The sequence below is a fragment of the Colobus angolensis genome, unplaced genomic scaffold (genome assembly GCF_000951035.1).
Source record: "Colobus angolensis palliatus isolate OR3802 unplaced genomic scaffold, Cang.pa_1.0 Scaffold92, whole genome shotgun sequence".
Classification (NCBI taxonomy): domain Eukaryota; kingdom Metazoa; phylum Chordata; class Mammalia; order Primates; family Cercopithecidae; genus Colobus; species Colobus angolensis.
In genome coordinates, this window is record NW_012123154.1 from 3,784,418 (window position 1) to 3,806,673 (window position 22,256).

Below are 22,256 nucleotides of genomic sequence, written 5' to 3' on the forward strand. Positions count from 1 at the left end.
AAGAAAGAAAGGAAGGAAGGAAGGAAGGAAGAAAGAAAAAAAGTAAGCACACTAAATATTTTCTGAATAAATAAATAAGAGTTATAATTTTGAATTACAGGTTTTTTCTTTCAAAATATTCCTTCTTTCTTTGGTTTTGGTAAAGTCTCAACTGTGCTTTTCCCTCTCAAAATATTTCTTCTTTCTTTGGTTTTAATAAAATTTCCTTAACTGCTTTTTCTGCTACCACTGATTAATATAAAAATCTTTCCATGATCAATGTCAGACTCTTAGGCTTCTCCTCTCTGAGAAATACCACAAAGTAAATATACTCAATCCTATTTCTATTTCTTAAATTACTTTGCTTGCATTGTCTGCCTGAGTAGTCAAGTGGCTCCAGAATATTTGAAATACATTAACAGAGAAACAGGAAATAGTTAATGGCTGCTCCTGCAACAGCTCAGTAAATTAGAATAATCAAATGCATTTTGGGGTAAACTCATGTGCACATAGCTACAAACAGTAATTTCTATTCTTTGAAAGCACAAATCACTTATTACAACAATTCTTAATCATTCTAATTTCAAGTTGTAGATAAGAGTAAGTCATAATGAGAGAATTTGTACTTTCTAATTAGAGTTTATTTTTTAAAAAGCACAGAAATAAAATGGTGGATTACTACAAAGGAGAGAAAGTCTTAGCATCAATTAATCAAAGAAAAAGAGAACCTAAAACATGTCCAAATCAAATAGAGATACAAAGTTTTAGTCATTCAGGGAAATTCACAAAGCACGTAGCTTTCCTCCCAGAATCCCACAGAATTGTGTATAATAGAGACTGAGGTAAGACAGCACCATGAGTTGTTGAGGAAGAGGAATTTGGTGGTTGGCCACGCTTTGAAAAGGCCTCCATTTTGGGTGTGTGCCAGGTTTCCCCAGCACCCAGTACACACAATTACTGCATTTGCATGTGTAAATTGGGTAATGGTGTGCCTAACTATCAGATTTGTATGTGAAAATGCCATCAGCATATGCACTATTGGTTGTGTGCCCACTAAAAGAGAACTTTTAATGGGGCTGCATTAGTTGGGGAGAAAAATTTCTAAGAAGTTGAGACCAGATTCTACGTCCCTGGATCCACTGTAGATACCCCTGTGGATAACTGGCACCCCCCGATAATTACTTTGTTGTTGTATATTCCCTTAAATTCTGTCGAGGGGAGGAAATTCATCAGAGGATCAGTTGACCAATTCTAATTAGCACAGAGCAAAATTATACCCAAGTTACTCTTGGCAGTGCCTATCAGAGCCAAATGAACAGACTGCTGCACAACCAATCCATTCATCTTGGCCATCTTAACAATCAACATGGATCTCTCTATAAAATTGACTTTGTCTTTTTTCCCCACTAAGACATAGTATTCCTCAAACATCTTTTCTGACACATCATTTCACTTTCTGAAGACTTTAGTGTTTTTCAATTGCCTCATATGATGACTCATATCTGTAATCCCAGCACTTTGGGAGGCCGAGGCAGGTGGATCACGAGGTCAGGAGTTCAAGACCAGCACGGCCAAGATGCTGAAACCCTGTCTTTACTAAAAATACAAAAATTAGCTGGGCATGGTGGCACGTGCCTGTAATCCCAATCCCTACTACTCGGGAGGCTGAGGCAGGAGAATTGCTTGAACCAGGACCTGGGAGGCAGAGGTTGTAGCGAGCCAAGATTGTGCCACTGCACTCCAGTCTGGGCTACAGAGTGAGGTTCCGTGTCAAAAAAATAAAAAAAAAAAGAAATAGATAAAACTGTTGCTCTTCCACCCCCCACAAAATAGCAAAACACGATGCTCACTTTTTCAGCCTATCTCAGTGGATTTCTTCTTCCAGAAGTTTCTATGCTCATTTATTAGAACCCTAGAATGTAATGAACCACAGTTTGAGCATTCACCCAAGAAACATAGTAACCATATTTCCTGGATCAAAAATCGGTGCACATGATATTGGGATAATGGGACTAAATACTTCAAATTAGAATTCACTAAAAAATCTGGGATGTTGGGCTGTTGTAGCAAAAATGTGCCTTATTCTGGGGGGCAGCTTCCTTCTCTGTAACTACACTTCCCCTGTCCCTCCACCACAAACAAAATGAAACCTCAGTGTAAAACAACTGTCATCATATATCCCTTTAGGATTCTGTTTTCTGCCAGGCACAGTGGCTCATGCCTGTAATCCCAGTGACTCAGGAGGCTGAAGCGGGAGGATAAGTTGAGCCCAGGAGCTTGAGGCTACAGTGAGCTATGATTGCACCACACCACTACACACCAGCTTGGGTGGCAGAAGGAAGCCCTGTCTCTAAAAAATAAATAAATGAATAAATAATAATAGTAATACAAATAAATAACTAGAATTCTGCTTTCTGTTGTCTAAAGTAACAGCTTGTACACAAATGACTCACACCACCTCTGTATTTTCTCTCTTGATATAATCTTTTGTTAAACTGTGAAAACCCAACAAGTTGTATACCATTTGGTCTTTTCACCCATTCATCTTTCTATCAATTTTTCTCAAAGTTTGTTCGGAGTAACATCTAATAAGAAATGTCTGGAGAACTCATGAGAAATGCACATCCATGCCTTATTCCAGTTTTGAGAAATGAGGCCTGGAAATCTATCATTTAACAAGTTCCTCAAGTGATTTTTGTTTGTTTGTTTGCAGACTAAAGTGTGCATCTTGTATACAATTTTATGTATTTGTCTTCTTCCATTTAGCTGTGAGGATGCTTAGTACTGAGTTGCAATTTAACTATTAAAGGCATACATTGCATATCCCTCCTATTAATCCAGACAGAATCATTATACTGGTTTGTTGTAATAAGAATAAAATCTTAGCAAGAAAATACAATATAAAAATTTAAAATAAATGCCATAATATAAGATGCATTTCAATCCAGGGACATCACTTTCTTACTGAATCTGCCTGATTTTCCTACAGATATTTTCAAGAAGTGGCAACCCAAGACCTAAGATCATCTCTACTTCAGGTTTTACCATGTAATGGGCACCCTCAAGTTTATTCCTGCCCTAAAAATGCATGCAGCTGGTGAGAAGAAGAGACTGATTTATGATCACTCAATATTGAAAAGGTGTAGCATTCCATTTCACAAATAGTATCCTGCTAGATTAGAAAATACCATGAACACATTGGAGGATCCTCAGTCCAGGAACCATAAACCACTGGTACTTTTCCCCCACATTTTAATTTAGCTATCTGTTTCGGATTACATAAATAAAAATGAGCCTGTATTTTCTTTATAAAATAAATCAGTCTCTCTACATAGGGATCACTAGTTAGATTGAACATTAGGGCATATATAAAATTGCATCCTTAAAAGACAAGAAAACATTTCTCAGTGAGAAAGAAGCTGCTCGCAGTGACCTTCATGTCGAACAGTAGGGGGTCAACACAGGCACTAAATCATTTTGATTCACAGATGAGATCAACATATTCATATTTGTTTGCCAAATGTGTATTTTAATTTAAGCTTCCTCTGATTGATGCGTGTAATTTATGCTGCCTAGAACTAAGGCGTCATATTTTTCTTTTTTCCTAACTAACAGGGGGAGACTTTCTTGGAAACAGATAAAGGAAAGAGTCCAGTAATTTGTAGCAATGTGACTGCAGCCACACATGCTCCAGAATTAATGTTCTTCATTAGGGTGAGTAGGATCAGCTGTATGTATACATCAGGTTTTTAATTAACTCATTCCCCACAACAGGACTCATGATTCAAACTGTTAGCATTTTTTTCTTAAATCACAAAATTAAAAAAAAAAATTGGGTGGCACATCTTTTTCACACACACAAAAAGCCGGGGTAGCGGGGGGGTGATATTCAAAGAAATGAAAGGCTCTTTGTATTATACTGAGAGTGCTCAGAAGATCTTTATAATCCTGTGTTAATCAGATAAAGGAGAGCTTAGCACTGAATGATTCCAATGAGATGCTGAAAACTCAACCATTGTGACAATTTTTCCTCTGTATAATGGATAGGATTTCAGCTTATTTGTCCTATTGCCTTTAAAACTAACATTTTGAATTTGTTAGATATTTTTCACTGCCTTGCTCTTGTGGAACTGACCTGGTGATATTCTAATAAGATACTACCAGTTTAAGGAAACTTCAGTAAGGCAACATGAGGAGCTTAAGAGAGGGGTGAGGGAAGAAACTTTTTATAGCAGCTTCATTCTCTGAGATCATATTAACATAAATTTGACAGTTAATCTCCATATTGCAAAAAGGCTGCCCAGACTTACTTAATTAAACTTAGAACAAATATGTTTCTTTATTTGCCAGGTACAGTTTTTATCTTAAAAATACCCACTTCCAATTATGACTCAAGACTGTGGTTAGGGCAGCAGCATGGGGCAGTGGTTGGTGAGGGCAGGAGACTGAGCACTGTGCAGTTCAGGAGAGGGCTGGGTTTCGGGACAGCACACCTGACCCCATGCTCCTGAAGAGATTCTATGAAAGATACTGACGATTTGTAAAAGTTTATTTGCTTTAGATTTTAAATGATAAAATTAAATTTGATTGATAGAGATGTTTTTCTCAAATCCATTTAAAATCCATTCTTCAATTAAATGTGTTGAATAAATATCCAAACTATTAACCTGAAGAACTAGCTCAAAGAGTGTACATGAAAAGAAATGGACCAGGTCCAATGGCTCACAGAATCCTGACACTTGGGGAGGCCAAGGCAGGAGGACTGCTTCAGCCCAAGAATTTGAGACCAACATGGTGAGACCCTGTCTCCACAAAAAGAAAGAATAAAAAATAAAATAAAGTAAACATGGAGGAATGAGCAAGGCCTTTGACATCCAAAGGCCCTGAATTTGTGCTTTACATCTGTTCCATATTGAACTGCAAATTACTTAGCCCTTTGTGAATCTCAGGTTCTTCTGCTAACTGAATTTAAGAGTATCTCAATTTTTAGTAAGGATAAAATATTTATTCTATAAATATTTATGAGGTGCTATTGGTGCCAGTCCCTCTTCTAGGCAATGATGAATAAGACAATATCCCTGCCTTCACAGAGCTTCCATTCTCGTAGAGGAAACAGGAGTAAGAGGATTCTGCAAGGCCGGCAGGTTTAAGTTCCATGAAGCAATATCATAGAATACGAGGTTAAAGGGTGGTGGCAATGGGAAGGCGGCATTTAGGCAGAGGATGGGGAAAGATCTCTCTAGGATGTGACATCTGAGAAGATTAAAATGAAGTAAAGAAGCAAAGTTTGCGAATTTTGGGAGAAGAGAGTTCCAGGAAGAGGGAGCAGTAGGTTCAAAATTCTTGAACAGAAACTGACTTTGGTAAATTAAGTAGCAGTCAGGCCATCAGAGGGCTTGAGTGGGATGAAATGAGGGCGACCCAAAGCTGGCTCCAGGTCAACTGTCTTTCCTCATTTCCTAACACCAACCCTCTTAGAATTCATGGACACCTTTACATTTCAGTCTGACTCTGTGGTGGGATGCCAATGAAGGACTGAAGGCAGGGAAGTGACAAGATAGGTTTCTGCTTTACAAACATCACTCTGACTGCTATGTGGAGAACAGACTGTAATAGGGCTGGCATGGAATAGGAACAATGTAAGAGACTATTGCTGTTTTCCAGGCAAGACATTATGGTGGCTTAGAATGTATAATAAGGACGGAAGAAATAAAACTGCTTAGATTCAGGACATATTTTGAAGGTAGATCTAATGGGATTTGCTAATGATTGGATCCCCTTCCTCTTGAACAAACTAAGCAAATATAGAATACATTTACCCAAGGCCACTCAACCATAAAATAAGGCAAGAGAAACACCAAATAATTTTAGGAATGCAGCAAATAAGCCAGCCAGCCTTCTTAAGAGAGGCAACAGCATGGGTGGAAAGCACATATGAACTATAGTGGTGCCACAGTGGCATACAGGTGGTAAGAAAGTCTCAACCTTTGTCAACTGCGTTAAAACACTAAAGGACAATGAGAACATTTGGGAAATCCTGGCAGGGGTTCTCATGTGCGCACCTACTCATTGCTATGATATCTGCTACATTCCATATTACGCAAACAAAAGCAGACACTTAAAAGTAGAGAAAATGGCATGAAATAAGCATGATAGTGGGAGTGTTCTACTCTACTGGCAGAAGAGGCCAGACCCACTTAGAAGAGTTTTCTCATCAACAGAGGACAATCTGCCAGGTGGTCAAGCCCAAGAGGACAAGATTGTGCATTCTTCTTCATATCATCAGGTCCTACTTCATGATGGGACCTGATGATATGATTTCAACAAATTACCATTTGTTGAAATAAACAGAACCGAAGTGTATAAGCACTTTTTAGGAATAGATCATAAAATAATTCTCAGGTATCTAGCCTCTGCAAGCAGCATTGTGGGTTGTCATGTGACTTGAGGTGACTGCCATCGCCAGTTACAGATCCAAAATGTTTGAAGTCTTTTTATTTTCTCAATAAAATATCCGTCTGTCATATCATACACCAGGTGCTTGCACAATTTGGCACTGCTGCCAATCAACTGGAATTCCTCGTTTCCAAGTTTCTCAGTGCAGCCAAAAGCCACTGCAAGTGTCGCTTGCCTACGGTGTAACTTGGACCCTGTAGGCCAGAAACACTTCCAACACGTGGTTCCCCTTGTAATGATCCTGGGCATCTGTCAAAAGTGAAGAGCAGAAGGTTGTAACCCTGAGGAAGTAAGACAGACTGTAAAGGTTTGCTAGAGGAACTCAAGTGTCTTCCCTTCGTGACATGAGTAGGGTGGTCACGAACTTGGCTGTCACACGGGTGTATCTAAGACTCATGAGCCTGTCTTCCAACACGCTGGAAACAGACAGGCAAAGGCTAGTGTTGCTGAGTTGTAGTTTTTCTGCTGCTTGCTCCCCTTACAACATACTCTAGTCTCTAATATTCTTCCGTGATTGAGTTTGAAGCTCATAGGAGAATCTCCACCAGTTTCTCTATCATACAGCAAAATGACTGTGTAGTTTTTGGAGCCTCCTTCGGAGATAAAGAGGGAAATTTTACTCCGTAGTTTAAATACCATTAAGCCACCGTGTCCTGAGAATACCAAAGAGGACAAGCAGAATATAAAAATCAGGAATAGATGAACTTTTCCCTTAGAATAGCATCCAAGATAATATATTTATTAATTTCTCACTCATTTGTGTCAGGTGACATCAAAACACTAATCACACTCTGTAAAACTAATAACTTGCACTTTTTTTTTTTTTTTTTTGAGACAGAGTCTCGCTCTGTCACCCAGGCTGGAGTGCAGTGGCACAATCTCAGCTCACTGCAACCTCTGCCTCTGGGTTCAAGTGATTCTCCTGCCTCAGCCTCCTGAGTAGCTGGGACTACAGGCATGCACCACCACGCCTGGCTGATTTTTATATTTTCAGCAAAGAGACGGTTTTGCCATGGTGGCCAGGCGGGTCTCCGACTCCTGACCTCAGGTGATCCACCTACCTTGGCCTCCCAAAGTGCTAGGATTACAGATATGAGCCACTGCACCTGGCCATAACTTGCACTTTTATAGCATGAACCACTTTACAGTTGACAGTGAAATTTTGTATGCATTTACTTGTTTGATGAAGGTAGATGGGATATATAATACTGCTGCAGTTTTATAGATATAAAATATGCTCATCAAGGTTAAATAACACATCCAGGGATACATAATATGTAATGAGCCAGGACTCAGATGTGAATCCTCACCAGAACTTCAGACCAATATCTAACTAAATACAGAAACTTTGCAGGGCTTCGTTACATCCATTTGCTGTTGTTTACTATTTACATCAAATTACTGTATGCATCAGTCCGGAATCTTAGTACCTAAAATCAGTTTTAGCTAATTAAATGGAAAGCCACTTTATTCAAAGGCTCTTGGGTGGTGCCCAGAATTTCCTAGAGAACTAGAGAAACAGCTGACTTGATGTTCCTAAAATCTTGATGACAGAGACTATCGTCACATCCATTAGTGGTTACATTCCCACATTCCCTGGCTGTTAAATATTTACTTTATGAATGCTTTGTTCACAAAAATATTTAACTATTATTCAGGGGCTAATAGTCTAGTATAATCACTATTAAATACTTAGTGAACCTAAAGACAGGGAACTCAAAGATAGGTCTTTTCCCTTTAAGTCCTTCATATCAGTCTACACAAAGCAGAAGGTGTCGTGAGATCTGATTTTGAGCCTCAAATCAACACATAATGTGTATGTGACTTTAATTCTCTCAAATCCTTACATTTTCTATGTATGTCAAAGAGCGATTGCTCATTCAGTATTTATTGAGGGGTTGATTTTAATACCATAAAAATGATTTGTACACTATAAAGTGCAATGACAATTGTTGCTATCACAAATTTAGTGCTTAATTATATCCTGACACTTATTTATAACTGTTTCATTTTTCTGGTTTTTCCTCATGGACTGCAAGATTCTTTATCATATTCCAGTCCTCTTTGTAGTATGCAAGCACAGTGCTAGTCCATATTGGGCTCAAAATATGTTACGCCTTGAAGTCCCAGGTTGATCTGCATGAAGCACAGTTCTGACATTGATTCTCAGCTGTAAAATGCCATTCTTAGATGCAAAAAGCCACATAAGTCTTTTCATTGCTGAGCTATATCTGTTCTCCTTAGACCATAACTTGGGACCTTCATAGTCTGGCTTTAACTTGCCTGTCTTACTCTTTTACTCTCCATCACTGAAGCTCAACTCTCTCTGGCCAAATTATCTTAAAATTATCCCCTGCAAATAATGCCTTACCTTATCTTGCCATCATGCTTGTCGTACTTGTCCTGTTTCTTTCCTATGGAAACACCCCATATCTTGTTGAATCTCCACATTCCAAAGCCCAGTTAAAATGCTAATGAAATTATATTACTCTAAGTAGGCACAATGCCTTAGGCTTCTGAACAAATAGACATTTTTACGTCTACAGTAGTTTTACCATTACACAGTCATCTTTCATTAGGTTACTTAGTCATCTCAGCATGGTAAGCACACTGAGTTGAATTGCTTGTATTAGAGTAACAGGATGTTCAGGACTAACTCATAAATGAGAAATAACAGAGGTTATTCATACCTTGGGGTTCTATAGATTTTTAGTTCTTAAAGCTTGTTGTATTTTGTATTATGAAAACTTTCATGCATTATGACTTACAGTTCATTGAAAAATTAAATATCAGGCTATAATAAAATTGGGTAGTAATGAAGAAAACAGAATTAGAAACCAGGTTCCTTAGATAGAAACTTAATATTACTCATTCAGGTATTTTCTACATTTCTATAAATTAAAAAATTAAAATAGTAATAATTGCAGATAAACTAATGATCTGGTTTGTAAGTTACTACAGAGCTCTAACGTGTTGTGATTGACACATACCATTTCTTTTTTTTCTTACATAGTGTGGTATGTATTCCAGCTAATCAGGTTTCAAACTATACTTTGCTATTGGCAATGACTCTGAGAAGCTGGTTACATTTTATTAACAAAAAGGAGCTTTAAAAGCAGCTAAAGTATTTTGCTACACAAATTTCAGGTAATATGACTGCTTGCGGTACAGCGCAAGAATGAAGTAGGATGGATCACAGAACACTAAGGCTGGGCTCTTACAGAAATTTTACTTTTGAGTTGATAAAAAAGGGATTGTCTTCATTAGTTAGCCTTATATTTCTATTCCTGTACATGAAAGAGGAAATAATCTGTGATACTTACTACTGATGTAATAAAACAAGGTGCTACAGTAAACCTACCCTCAATCTACAGACCATGCTGTGAAGCTCTTTTTCAAATGGAAAACTGGGTTATATATTCCCTTTGTTTAAGAAAATTAGGGACTCCATTTGCAGCCATCAAAACGGATATTATCAACACAAGTATGGAAAAAGGATTATCACTTTGGAACTATGATTTCATATATGTTTCTAGTCACCAATCCTAGGGAATGTTGTCAAATATTTCTGAGAAAGCTCACACTGTCTCCGTAGGTTGATTAGATGAGCTTTCATACATTGGAAACCTGACTACTTTCCAACAACTTGATTTCACAAATGGAAAAACAGCATCTGTTTTCCTGCAGCTTCACATATGGCGATCATTGTTGCTAAGACAAGCTGAAGCAGGTAGTCCGTGTGACAGTGCCCCTCCGGAGTGCTACAGTCTCCTGGGACCAGATTACACTGGTCTGCTGTGAGGGGCTCTGACTCCCTGGGGCAGTGGAAAGTGCATATTTAATCAACATATGCAAAGCATTCGTATGAACAGCAAATTATGGAGAAAATGATCAAATGCAATATTTAGAACCTCTCTGTATTTTCAGTGGGCTAATTTGGATAGGTGTACTTCATGCCATACTCTGCTAGTTTGAGTACTTAAGAAAAAAATTAGCCAGTTGTTTGCAGAGTCCAAGGAGTTCAAATGGTTGTATGAATGCACCAAGTGGGGTGGTACTTGTTACAGGAGAATATGACTTTCTAACATTAGCCAACAAGGGGAAAATGAAAAAATAGAAATCGATGTTGGACAGAGATGGGAAATACATTTTGCATATAGAGACCAAATGCCCTATAGAATTTCATTAAGGGTATCTCTATCCCTCCAGAAGCTCTGACTGCATTTTATAATCATGAATGTATATATTGTACATAAGATTCCATGATCAGTGGTTTGTCTTTTGGGGGGTGGTAGGAGTCTTAAAGCTAAACCACAAGCCCCCTCAGCTTCCCTGGGATCAATGTTTCTCTTTTAAAGGTCAAGAGATTGGCAGCAGTAGAAATTAAATTCCAAAATACTTCTACCAGCCAGGTATATTGCAAACAGATGTTCTTTCTCTGAAATTCCTGTGCCAGTGGCCTTAATCCTGATTTGGAAGGACAACTTAATCAACTACAGAAAGAAAAGCCTTCAGGGATTCTGGAGCAGTCTTGGATTTCTCTTGAATACAGTTATTATTAAACAAATAGTTGTTTATCAGAAACTGTTTCTTCAATAGACCTCTAGCACAGGCTGAGAAAAGATTGGAATTGGAACATCTGAAAGCGCTCAGTCTTTAATTATTTAAATAAAAGCCAAGATTCCTTACTTGCCAATACATTTTTTAGATCAACTTCATTCTAAAAAATACCCAGGAAGGCATTGATCAATTGGGAGCATTTTAGAAGGCTAAACAGTAACCCTCTTTTGGCATATGAGAAGCAGGGAAGACACAAGAAAAAGGCAGAAACAATACAAGTTAGAAGCAGCATATCAGGTCAAAGGCTACAAAAGGATACAAGTGAAAAGATGTTAGAAAGATGTTAGAAAGATGTTAGAAAGTTCCTTAGCAGAAACTGCAAAACTAGATTCCTACATAAAGATCAAAAGGAAGGTCGGGCGAGGTGGCTCACACTTGTAACTCTAGCACCTTGGGAGGCCGAGGCAGGCGGATTGCCTAAGTTCAGGAGTTTGAGACCAGCCTGAGCAACACAAGGAAACCCTGTCTGTACTACAATACAAAACATTAGCCAGGCGTGGCAGCGTGCACCTGTAGTCCCAGCTATGCAGGAGGCTGAGGCAGGAGAATTGCTTGAACCCAGGAGATGGAAGTTGCAGTGAGCCAAGATTGTGCCACTGCACTCCAGCCTGGCGACAGAGTGAGACTCCGTCTCAAAAAAAAGATGGTCAATGGTCTGCGGCAGAAACGTTTGTGTTTCAGGACTTGCACCTCTGAAGTACAGGATCTGAACAGTGTTGGATGTTGGACTCAATATGACTCTAGGACTAGCACGCTGCCCTTGGAACCTGGACCACATCCTTCATAAAAGGCAGTTCTTTGTGATTACTATTCCAGAGGCTCCCACACATGTACTTAAGCTGCTAGCGAGGTCTCCAAGCCCAGCCAGCTGCCATCTCAGATCTCACATGAGGCTCCTGTCCTGGGTATTTTCACTTCATCAGTTTGACTTCTTCATGCTGATGGCCCATGATACTCCCAGATTTTAATTGTACTTTCCCATGCTTGCCTCTGGTGATTTACCCACATCTTTGGGTTTTTACCAAAGCTTGTTTCGGACTTTACTGTCTTCCTAGCTAGCCTGAGTCCTGACAGAATAGGGAAGTAATATATACGCAGATTCCATTTCAACTCTGTACCTAACGAGCAATGCAACCTTGGGAAGTAATTTTCTTAATCTCCTTTGGCCTCACCATTCTCAACCGTAACATAAGGAAATTTGGCTTGAGCTGTAAAGTGCCTCAGAGACCTAGTTAAAGAATTGTTCCTGTGTACCTTTCCAACCAGATTTAGCTGAATAATGTTTTGGATTTCCATGTAAAATTTTGTTTTTAAAAAAGACTTTGGTCAGTAAATAGGGTTTGCAAGCCTCTGAATTAGAAGGTCAACAAACTCAGTTCTAGAATCAATAATGCAGTCCTTTATCCAGTCATTTATTCTCATAATCAAGCTTCATTTGAAAATTGAGGATCTGGCATCCTGAAACATTGCCTGATGAAAATGCCTAAGATCAAGGTGGACTGTAAGCAGCTGGAGAGCCGAGAATACACATTTCGGTATCATCCATAATTTCTATCATGGGGTAAGTTATATTGCAGGCATTTCAAACAATTCAAGAACCATTCATAACGCTCCTGTTTTATACTGACACCTTCTTGGTTTGGGAATGCAACCATGTGAGGCATGCTCTAACAGACCCAAAGGTTGACTGTTGACAGAATGAAGACATGAATATGACTAAAAGAAGGGGGTAATTGCAGAGAAAAATTTCAGCAAAGTTGGCATAGGAGAAACTATTAAGTGACTCACTTAATAGTGTAGTATATTTTATTAGTTATCTAAGTTTCAATGAAAATTAAAACCTGAGATTGACTATATTAATTTTGCTTAAGAATAATTTCCCTTTCTTGGCCTTTTCAAGCTTGGGGAAAGTTGTGTTTTATTTCACCTCCTAAACAACCTTCATGGTGGAGACTGAAGTAGTACCTGACCTGTGAACTACTCACAAATTTGCAAAGAAGCAAGGGGGAAGTTTCAATATCGACAGTGTTCTACAGTGTGCTGAAATATTTCCCCTTTGTTCCTCTTGAACTCAGCCTTGAAGCATCTTCGGAACAACTGTGTCCAAATGTCTGGTAGTCCATTCTGGTAGTTTTCACCGCATCACTAAGCATACCCCCAAAAGAAAGCTTACCCATTCCAGAAAGTCCTGACAGTCTATTTGTTTTTCAGCCCAATGATTTTCAGTGACAGTAGCCTCTGAAACCAAATTCTAGTTCTCCCCTAGCTTCCTAATCTGAGAAGTAGATATAATATTAGTTCTTAACTGATGGGCTGTCTAAGAATATAATAAACGCAAACACTGAGAATGTTTATTGTATTAAGAGAGCTTTACAATGGGCACAACTTCTATTATTATCAAATATTTTTTAGAAATCTTAACTTAGTAAGAGACACAATGCCTACATGGAAGCTTCTCATATCTACCTTAGGAAATACGTTGAAATGACTATGTGACCATCTGGGTGAAAAGTGATCTTTCCGGAGTGGGAAAGAGCAAGGACTTGAGAGCAAATATGCTTGGGTATTGGCTCTACTTCCACCACTGGCAAGAATCACCAGAGAGGCTGTGAAATGCAGACTCAAAGACTCCATCCACCTTATACCTACACCATCAGCGTCTCTGGAGTGAGAACCTGGGAGACTGTTACACACGGTGGTCTTACACACACCCAGCCACCTAGGTGTTGGGCACCAGCTCTGCCCTTTACTGGCTTCTACCTTGTGATCTTGGGCCTCTTACTCAATCTCTTCAAAACCTTTGTTTCTTTACCTATAAGATGGGACTAATTCCTTCCACGCACATTGTGGAAATGAAATGAGACAAGGCATGGAAAATGCTCAGCCGGTCTGGCACAGAGGAAATATTTGATACATGATAGGTATTAGCTTCTTGAAAATGTATCTCTACATTGTGTTAAATCATCAGAATGCAAGGAAAAATACTTGCGCAGCACAAATGTATGCAGTGAGTTTCACAGAGAATGAGCATCCAGATAACTCTTCTCTGAACCAACGTTTTTCCTGCAGTGGGCTGGGAAGACATGCACCCCACAATAAACAAAGCACAGTTACTGGGGAGATTGTATTGAAGCCCTTGGTGGTGTTAGGGAAGAAAAATAAGAGGTTGAGTACTACTGTCCTAATGGACTTGTATGATTCTTTTCTTTTTCAGACAGTATCATCCAACTTCTAACCCTCAACTCAGTCATTGCTTTTATCTTCTACTCTTAGGCAACTTGGTGCCAAATTATAGTAACTCACTCACCCTAGATAGCTGGTTCATGTCTCTCCTTTTTCTTTAACGTCTTTTGATATTGACTGAAATACAAAATTTTGGTCTGTCTTATTTCATATGTATTATATTAATTTAAATTAATCCATTTTATATAAGAATAAATAAAAATAGGTAAGAAAAGTAATAAAGTGTTTAGAAAATAATTTGTGTCTTTTCTCTAGGCAAGCTGAAGTGAGAGTGAGAAGAACAAAAACATTTATGGAAAAACATTTATATTCAAGCTCAACAGTCAAAGGGAAATGAAGCTTGTAATTTAACAATCAGGAAAAATAAACACATCAGGACCAAAAGCTTTTGTTAAGAGAGTATAAAATATCAAATTTTAAAAAGCTACTAGTCAGACCAAGCTTCTCTTATCATGATGACTATACCTAAATATTGCCAAATATATAAATAAAAGTGGAAATTCTAGTTAACAATTTTTAATTACTCTTTTCTAAGTGATGCCAAATGTATATTAACAAATAGCTGAATGATTGACTGAATGTTTTGGTTTTCATCTGTATGTTTGGTGTCATGTAGCTAAATACTCAATCTAAAGAGTAGCATATTAGCAAATTGAAAAGCAAAGCAGAAACTTACTGAAGAAATTATGAAAGATCTTTAATCTTGGCTTCACAGAGAAATATCATGAAGAAATTTCCAAGTTAAAACACCAATATAGACCCATTAGCATCATTTTTAACTCTAGGTTTTGCTTTTTCTGCACTGCTGGGTTTTCTTAAACTCTCAATATTCCTATTTTACACACTTAAATGTTAATATTATTTGTGTATTTTATTAATCAAATAAACTTCAAACTCTTTATGGAGAGGTTTACATACAAGGTTTCTGTAAAACTGGGGTCACTCTTTCAGAAAAGCATAAATAGCAAAATAACACTATAGTTTATAGACAAGGACTGCAAAAGTCAAAGACAGTATTTAAATAGGCACATAAATGTAGGAAGGATGGCTGGTCCCACCGTGCTCTTCCAAGCTGAAGTATGAACGAACATTAGTACTGGCGTCTCTTCTTTGAAGCAGTGAGATTTTCTTTGGGGCGGGGGAAAGGGGAAGTACTAGGAAAAATAGTAAAATTCCTCTTTTATCTTTCCCTTATGTCCATCTCTCCCCTTTTCTCATCTTTTTTTTTTTAATCACTGCAGCCTGCTACATGCACAACATGCAGAATTTTAGGTAGAAATTAATAGGTGTTCCCAGTGACAGAGGGTAAAGGGGCCTTCTCATTTCTCAGTTCTTGGTGTCATTTTCATACTTTTTTTTTTTGGTATAGGGATATTAAGGATCAGCAAAAACACTTGCATGTGAACTTGTTTTTTTCACCAATTAAATGAGATGCAATGAGAATCTTTCAAAGTGTGCTTGAATATTCAGAAAAACAGAGTACCTAGAAACTCCTCTGGCACACAGCACTTCAAAACTAAAGAGAATTTGTATGCACTGGGCAACAATATGCAAAGAGTCAATTCCCAATCCTCGGTGCCAATAGGTGATGCAGACTATCACAAACTGGGGATGATCTAACAGCCATTTGTGCTTGGCATTGATATGCTTTTGTGATTTCATTTTGCCAGAAATGTTCCTGTTAGTTTAGGAAAAATGAATGCATTATTTCTTGAGCATACAGGAGTGAAGCACATGAATAACAGGTTGAGGGAGGATGATCCAAAGCATGTAATCTGGCCACTATCAAACATCAGCCATTAAATCTTGGATGAATGGGAGCTAGACAGGAAGCCAGTAGCTATTAGATACCTGTATTAAACTGTGTATTTTACATTGAACATATAGAAAAATCCACGAAATCACCCTAGGTAATATTAACCCTGTTTTGTAGATGAGAAAATTGATCTTCAAAAGGACAATTAAAGTATTTCTACAATTTCTCAGACCTTACGTCAATGGGGAGGCTTCTGTTTGTTTATGGCTGTTGTTTGCATTTATTGCTTATACAAGGTGTCAAACTCTGTGCCATTTTTTCCAATATCCTTTTGTCTTTCAACTCTATAGTTGCCTCAGTGAGCCCTGTGAAAACTCCTAGGGCTTCAGGGAGCAGAGCTAAAAACCACAAGAGCAAGCCATTCTGCCTATCTAACAAAAATATTTTCACCACTATTCTGCATGTTTATTTAGTTGAAGTATAAAATAGTACACAGTTTAAGTAATTTACTTCTCATTTTATGTAATTATCTTATAAAAGACATAATAATTACAATAATCATTGATGAAAACACTAACTAACTTTTATTGAGCACTTGCCATGCCCTGGAAACTAATTCCATGATTTACATACTCCTTAATTCTTATTTTACATATAAGAAATTGTAACACAAAAGAAATAAGTCTAAACTTAGAGTTTTTAAAAAACATTAACATTTGAGTCAACTTATAAATTTTGTGCCTTACAAAAGAAGATAGCCTATTTATATTTTTTATAATAACAGGCACTTTGGTTTTATTTTTGTCACATTGTTCTGTGACTGTTGGTTTTCATTTTTGCGTATGCCTTGTTTGTCTTCTAAGCAGTTTTACTAGACATTTTAGTTTGGTTCAGTTTCTTTCCTTTGACTTTTCTTCACCTTCACTTTGTTACTCTCTTATGATGTGTAAAAAATAAGTTCTGATTTAAATCTACATTATTTTTAATATTTTAAAACACATTTATATGTTCTTTATATACTTCCAAGTTCTTATAGATGTGAGAATTAAAAACCAGAATATGTTTGTCTTAAAAAGTACATATTACGTTTTTTAAGTGTATGTTTAACTTAAGCTTTATATCATATTGACAATAATTACTTATGCAACTTGTTTAACTGTTTTTACATTCAGTTCCCAGGTACTCCCCCTGACCCTGTCATAACTTGCCCATTGTTATTATTTAATATCCATTTATATTTGGGTAAGTTGGAGGGTACCTTCAGGTACCTTCACATAATATTTGTTAGAAGAGTACATGGATTTTTATTGGATGAACTCTTATAGATCTGATAATATCTTTGCTGCTACATATGTACATTTAATTTACTCAGTAACTTTATCAACACTTTGTAAATATCAGCTGATTTTACTCCCACACATGAGCCACAATTAAGATCTGAGGCTAACCTGATTTGGTTGTTCTATAGGTAAGCCGTTTTGCTGAATGCTTAGATAATATATTTATTTTCTTTACATTGTTAGAATTTCAGTAAGAAATATTTTGATACATGTTGTTTTTCATTAATTTTACCAATTTCATGATGGGGCGTTCAATGTGCATAGTCTTGTCTTCCTTTAGCTCAGAAAACATTTTGAGTATTATGCCATAATTGCTGATATTTAGTTCATCTTTCCTTCTTCAGAAATATTATTTGTATATTGAATCTCCAGCCTATACATTAAAAAGAGTGTTCCATCGTTTTTTTTTAAATTTTATTTTGTTTTTAATTGACATCACAATTATACATGTTTATGATGTGATGTTTGATATAATAATCAAATCAAGGCAATTAGCACATCCTCACCTCATTTATCATCTCTTTGTAATGAAGACGTTAAAGATTCTCTTTTCTAGCTATTTTGAAATATACAATACATTATTAATTATAGTCATCCTACTGTGCAATAAACACCAGAACTTATTTCTCCTGTCCAACTATAACTTTGAACATGTTAACCAGGCTCTCCCCATTCTTCCTCACTACCTTCTCCAGCCTCTGATAACCACTGTTGTACTCTCTACTGTGAAATCAGCTTTGTAAGATTCCACACGAGTCATATCATGTAGTATTTGTTCTTCCATACTTGGTTTATTTCACTTAGCAGTGTCCTCTAGGTTCATCCACGTTGTCACAAATGAGAAGATTTCATTCTTTTTTGTGGCTGAATAGTATTCCCTTGTGTATACACACCACACTTTTTTTGTCTATTCATTTATTGAAAGATATCTAAGTTATTTGGTATCTTGGCTATTGCGACTAGTGCTGCAATAAACTTGGGAGTGCAGATAATCACTTTGATATACTGATTTCATTTCCTTTGGATATATATCCAAAAGTGGGATTGCTGGATCATATGGTAGTTTTATTTTTAATTTTTTGAGGAACGTCCATACTCTTTTCCTTAATGGCTGTACTAATCTACATTCCCATCAATAGTATATAAGAGTTCCACTGGACCCCTTCGTTACACCTTGTACAAAAATTAACTGAAAATGGAATAAAGACTTAAATGTAAAATCCAAACCCATAAAAACCCTAGAAGAAAACCTCGGCAATACCATTCAGGACATATGCATGGGCAAATACTTCATGATGAAAACACCAAATCAATTACAACAAAAGCCAAAATTGACAAATGGGATCTAATTAAACTAAAGAGCACAGCAAAAGAAACTATCATCAGAGTGAACAACCAACCTACAGAATGGGAGAAAAATTTTGTAATTTTCTGACAGAGGTCAAGTACCCAGAATTTACAAGGAACTTAAACAAACTTACAAGAAAAAAAACAAACAACCCCATTAAAAAGTGGGCAAAGGATATGAACAGACATTTCTCAAAAGACGACATTTACATGGCCAACAAACATACAAATAAAAGCTCATCATCACTGATCATTAGAGAAATGCAAATCAAAACCACAATAGATACCATCTCACACCAGTCAGAATGGCAATTATGAAAAAGTCAAGAAACAGTAGATGGTGAGGCTGTGGAGAAATAGGAACACTTTTACACTGCTGGTAGGAATGTAAATTAGTTGAACCATTATGGAAGACAGTATGGCTATTCCTCAAGGATCTAGAACCAGAAATACCATGTGACCCAGCAATCCCATTACTTAGTATATACCCAAAGGAATATAAATCATTCTGCTATAAAGATACATGTATGTTTATTGCAGCACTATTTACAATAGTAAAATCATAGAACCAACCCAAATGCCTATCAATGATAGAGACTGGATAAAGAAACTGTGGTACATATACACTATGGAACCATAAAGAGAAATGAGATCACGTCCTTTGCAGGGACATGGATGAAGCTGGAAGCCATCATCCTCAGCAATGTAGCATGGGAACAGAAAACCAAACACTGCTTGTTCTCACTCATAACTGGGAGCTGAACAATGAGAACACACGGACATAGGGAGGGGAACAATACACACTGGAGCCTGTTGGGTGGTGGAGGGTGAAGGAAGGAAATTTAGAGGACAGGTCAATAGGTGCAGCAAATCACCATGGCACATGTATACCTATGTAACAAACCTGCACATTCTGCACATGTATCCTGGAACTTAAAGTAAAATTAAAAATAAAAAGACAAAAAGTAACATTTTAATTTCTTTGAACATTTGTGCTGAGTTCTGAGAAAACTTTTCAAGTTTATCCTCTGTATTACTGGGTACATTTTCTGCCTTGACAATTCTGCTTTTTAAATTTGCAGTGATAATTTTGTATTTCTTCAACTTAATCATTACTTTTAAAATATGTTTATACAATGTATATATAAATTTAGCATATTTTATAGTTATGTACATATAAAGTGTACATTTTAAGGCAATGTTTTAATTTTTTCAGGCTCTGCTTAATTTCATCCTGCAACATATTAGCTAGTTGTCTTTGCATCTCAGCCCATTGACTTCTCAGGTATTCTTTTACTTCTGTATTGCTAAATAATTGGTTGTAGCACACAGAGGGATTAAAAAATGAATATAAGTGAGCTCAGTCAAATTAATGCAAGAGACAGAAGAGCTATTTAGAGTTAAATGTTACTGTGACAGTTCAGTCTTTACAAGACAACTTGAGAATCTCTTGTATTCTAGATAAGGGTAAAGTTAATTGAGTAGGAAGAGAAGAGAAAGATGCATTTAGAGGCTTTTAAAGAACTACACAAGAATACAAAACCATTAAGTAAAATCTAGATTATGCCTTGGCACTAGAATTGATGTGGATATGCCCAGTATCCCATAAATAATTTAGAAGAACTGCAGAGATGAATGTCCCACAGTTAGTCTGATGGGGCCACCAAGCAAACAGAACTTGGAAATTAAAGTCAACATGACCTCATTTGCATCATAGGTTGACAAGACCTAAGGGCAGAGGGGTTATACTAGCAATCATGACACCATGACACATTCAATTAAATTATCATCAAACACTCTTACTGCAATGCTTTAGCAATCCTTACATCAAAATTCCCAACCTCTGTCTCTTTCTATGGAGACCAAATAGACCTGGAATGAATGGTCTTAGACACTGGGATTTGAACATCAGCCTCCAGTATAGCTGGGTGATTTTCCATTTCGAAAACATCTATTTTCAGCTCAGTTCCCTTTCTATGTTTATCATTCTTCTATGTGGGAAATTGGACAAATCTGTAAAATAGACGTCAAAGTTCTCACTTTTCTCCCTCTGATTATGACCATTTGTGCTCCTTTGGAGTATTTTCTAATCTAAGCCGGGACTTAAAACAACTGGAAAAGACACATAGTCTCTGAAAATGATTGATTCTCTCCTTTCCCATCACATTCTTGTTCCTGTTAAGCCTCTTCAGATACTAGTTAGAAAATCACTCACTTCTCCAGAACTTTCACAGCTACAGTGCCCCCTTGTGCAACTTGATAAGGGCTAGGATGGCAGGGATCCAAGAAAAAGAAAAAAGGTTCAAATAGGGTTATTTTAGAGTTTTTGTTTCCAAATATATAGAGGAGCCAAAATGCATTTTCAGACACAGCAGGTTTTTTTCTTCTTCTTTCATTGCCTATATAAAGGAAAACACTTTGTTTTTAAGAGGGGAAATCCACCTCTGAGATTATGGAACACTGACACAGCATCATTCATCTTGGCAAAAGTTGACTGAGCAGATGATGTAGATCCACTTAACTTGGACTCAATCAAAGGTTTTGCTATTTTCATTTCACAGGCCAGATGTAGCTCATCATCAGTTGGAATCAATTCCAGAAGAGGTGTTATAGTCTGTTGGTCCAAGAGAAAGTCTGATCCAGGCACCAAAAAGAGCCATGAGGAAAATGGATACTATCTCCACTGATCTCCCAACAATTTAGGTAGTCCAATATTCAGTTCATATTAAGCAGTGGGATAACCTAGAAGTGATGCATTTTAGTGAGTTTATAAGTTATTAAATTCACAATCATTGTGAAATCATCTCCCGTGTTCTATTTCTGTAAATGTAATGTTATATCTGAATGGATGGGGAAACTGAATAATTAATAATACATACACTTGGATTTTCGATAAATCAGAAAAGCTGGAAACCAATTCCATGCTAGAGATGCATCTAATTGGGCTACTTGAGTCATCTGTGTTGACTACAATCTGACCAACAAATGCTTTATAATTTGTTACCACAGCTCCTACATTTCAAATGAAAACAAATGCTCAGTTTATTTAATAGAATACAATGAGTCAGTAATTTCTGATTGAAATAAATGTATGATTTTTTTAGAATTTTTATAGTAATCTTAATGTGCATTGCACTAGATATTTCTCATTTCCCATAAATATAGACACTCTAATTTGAATTTCTCCAAACATCCTTTAAAAACTATGCAGGTCAATAATAAGCAAAGAAGACAAACAGATGATGTAAAACTAATATTTAAATATAATTCAAAGTTTTTCAAAATAAAAAAGATTTGAATATACACACACAATTACTAATATGAGTTCTAAGATATATATATACACATCTATATACATATACACACACTTATGTATACATATGTAAATATGTGTGAGTATATATATATACATATACACACACACACACATAAAAAATATATGTATACACACATATATCTCCCACCATGTACCTGGAAAAATTTCCTCAGCGTAATGAACTCTGAGACATAGCATG